At 37.4% G+C, this 3,506-nt stretch overlaps 1 long non-coding RNA gene across 1 annotated transcript; it reads right to left on the bottom strand.

The window, feature by feature from the left end:
- Window positions 1–364: 364 nt before the first annotated feature.
- LOC125228267 lies at window positions 365–3,195 on the bottom strand. The gene is made up of 4 exons (XR_007177271.1): window positions 2,719–3,195; window positions 2,119–2,256; window positions 1,536–1,672; window positions 365–1,085 (listed from the first exon to the last, which is right to left on the bottom strand). It is a non-coding gene; the product is annotated as an uncharacterized LOC125228267 (long non-coding RNA).
- Window positions 3,196–3,506: the final 311 nt, after the last annotated feature.

Below are 3,506 nucleotides of genomic sequence, written 5' to 3'. Positions count from 1 at the left end.
CCGGGACAGTAACCTGCAGCTCCAACTCCAGGGAATTGGGCTGAATGAACGCACCAGCGATCGACAGCCCGCCTGTATCCGGCCAGGCGTCCCTATACTACATCTACATCTACATGGGTATTATACACGTCCTCCCGAGTCAAACAAGACCGGTAGCCACTTTGAACTCCGTGTCCGAAGGGGGGAGAGGGGTTCAAAGTATGGAGCTCCTGCTGCTCAGAAAAAAATTCTGGCCGATTAGTTTGAGCTTTGAGTCAATTTTAGTGTCATTTTTATGTAACTACTTTTTTAGGGTTCCATAACAAAATATAGCACAATATTTATTAATAATGAATTTTTAGTAGCCACGAAATGCAAACAAATCCTCATATTTCCGTATTTTTATACTAATCATGATTTTTAAAAAATATTTCTAAAAAGCCTATTTTATTAGTAATCTTTGATGATTCTAATATTTGATGTAAAAAAAATATTGAAAGTACTGCAACGATCGCCATCGCAGCATAGGGGACAGCAGAAAGATTTTTAATAATCATTATACTGCGCCCCGAGTGTTACCCACGATCAAGAAGAAGCGACGTGTTAACTTAGGGTATATCGTACTTCCTCCATACTTAATTTTATAAATAATATTTGTTAAGGCACTTGGGCGTGGCGTGAGGAAGTAACAAACACAGTATGCTCACAAACTTTTGCCTTTATAATATTACTGTGATTTTTAATCTTCTTCAATTTAAAAACGAAGCGAACAGTTTAAAAATGACACCAAACTTGACTCGAAAGTTCAAAATAGGCCAGAATTTTTTTTCTGAGTACCGGGAGCTCCATACTTTGACCCTTTCGGACACGGAGTTCAAAGTGGCTACCGGTCCTATTTGACTCAAAAGGATGTATATTACTCATACCAAACACCATGTCTGTACTCCAATATATATATATACCTCTCTATACAAGCATGCCCAATAGAGAATGGACTAAACAGTACAAACTGACGTCTCTTGAGTTGGGTCTCAGCAGCATGTTGAAACCATTACATGTCTCGAAACTTTCCTCCGTTACATTTGGAAATGTCTGCCTTACAGCACCTGTAAAATTTATAAAATGTTAGAAAACCTTTAGATATATTATTTTAAATCAATTTGTACTAAACGCATATGAATAAGTCTTTTGCAAAAACATCATTTTTGGCACAAGCTTTTTTATCGCCGACTGTACCTTTCTTTCAACAGTTGTCTACTGCTCTCCGAGATGTTTCTAAAAACCCTTTTTACTCAATGGGGATACGACGTTTCATAACAAAGTTCCTATGACCACCTTTCTGCTCCATCATCAGATCAGCGCCATGATACCATAATATTGCATTGTCACATGATTTACATATGCATGCAAAATTTCAGCTCAATCGGAAACCGGGAAGTGGGTCAAATTTAGCTTCTACGTTTTGACCCAAACTAACACACTAACAAGGCAAGTTGAATAAAAGCTTGTAATAAAAGATGGACATTGCCCTTTATGAAGGGTTCATAAGTACTTACGTTTTAGAACATTCGTCAGTATTAGGGTAGATGATGAAATTGTTTTTCCCTGTCCAGAAGTCATCCCACAAGATTGGTTCCAGACAGCAATTGATGCAGTCCCGTTCCTTGCCTCCTTCTGTTTGCCTTAGCATATCCTAAAAAGAGAAAAGAGAGTCAGTGTTATTCAATCCATAATTACTTCAGCAGAAACGGGCGATTTACTACAGCAGGGGTCAATTCTCCATACAAAAGCTCTCGACTATTTCCTCCCTGGTTTTTTCAACACAGATTATTAATATTTATTATCATTTATATATGTGTCGGACTGTTGTAGGATAGTCAAAATGGGTCAACAATTAGCCAAAAAAACCAAACGGTATGACACAGATTATTTCATTATTATTCAAATCCTCAAATTTCATCCTGATTGATTAAGTTTTAGAGGAGGAAACAGTTGAGAGTGGAACCTCAATTTTTATACTATAAATCTAGTTAATAACACAAACTAGTAAGAGATTTTTGCTATACCCTTTTCAGGGTCCAAATATGTACATATTGTAAAAATTATATGGTATGCAAATAAAAAACAATAGTATATTACCTAAGATTCCCTAATTGAAAGGGGGAGCTCCTTTCCATTTTAACATTTTCGCTCCTGTTGCCCTTCAATGCAGCCCGTGGAGCAGCTGTGACATACTCCATGTTATTAAGAGCAAAAGTAACAAACTCATACCTAAAGCTGAAAATATAAAATTAGTTGAATAAATCAGCATCATTAATATATTTACACAAGTAGAAGTAGTTAGTTTCAATTAGATTTGAATGGTTTTCTCCTCATACCATAAAATTTATTCTATCTAATCTATCTCATATAATCTAATTAACAGGATAACGTTAGAGCGGGCAACATGTCCCACTGCTGCTGGCTTGATTAGGCCTAGATCAGCATACCTAGGGCATTTTATTTTTTAAATAACTAAAAACTAAATCAAACAAACAAACTCGACCTAAATCAATAAATAACCAGAACTGGCAGGCAAGCATGGTCGTGCGATAAATGATAAAACATTAGGCCATCCCATGCTTGCCTGCCTGGCGCTAAGAATAAAACACATGGACGCCTAACGCAAAGTGCAGTTAACTCGATAGAACTCATTTCATTCAAAGAATCCATACAAAACTTAAGAAACAAAATACTTACTATATGATCCTGGTCTGCATTCCGTGGGTTTCCACTCCGTTCTATATGTGTCATCCGACCATCTGCTCGTGGTTTCCCGCCACCTCGGCCACCCAGGCTAGGTCTCCACAGCAATACTAGGCGACCCCATTGATCGTCATCTCTGCGAAAAATATAGCCGGTCCATTCCCACTTGAGTTAATCCTTTTTGCAATGTCGGTAACTTTATTGCGTTGGCGAATATCCTCATTTCGAATTCTGTCTCGCAATGAAATTCCTGGCATCGCGCCCTGATAGCTCTTTGCGCCAGTCTGAATTGACGAATTCTTCCAACAGTCAGCGTCCATGTCTCCACGTGTCCACTAAAGTAACACAATTTGTAAAATACCAAAAATTACTTAAAAAACGGACGTCGGCAAAAACTAATTACAAAATTTACAAGTCAACAACCATCAAAAAGGTAAGAAAGATGGCGGACTGGTGGCGCACTCGCAGCGTCGCAGCTAGGGTTGCCAGATCGAATTGCCCGAAAATCGGAACAAAAGGACATTTTATCGGGATTTTGGGACTTTTGTCGAGAAATGCGAAATAAAATCAAATAAGTTATTTTTCCAACTTTTCATAATAAAAATGTTAATGATATTTTTGTCTGTTATAATTATTTTATATTATCAAATGTTAATTACCTCCTCCTGAATATATTTCAGCCTAAGGTCGATTTAGACTATCATTTAATAGAAATATGATCATAGACAACATGCCGTCCTTTTTCTTCACGTTAAAGAAAAAGAGAGGCATACAGACCTATG

The sequence above is a fragment of the Leguminivora glycinivorella genome, chromosome 7 (assembly GCF_023078275.1).
Source record: "Leguminivora glycinivorella isolate SPB_JAAS2020 chromosome 7, LegGlyc_1.1, whole genome shotgun sequence".
Taxonomy (NCBI): Eukaryota; Metazoa; Arthropoda; class Insecta; order Lepidoptera; family Tortricidae; genus Leguminivora; species Leguminivora glycinivorella.
Note: the sequence above shows the minus strand (reverse complement) of the source record. Positions and strands in the feature narration are given on the sequence as shown.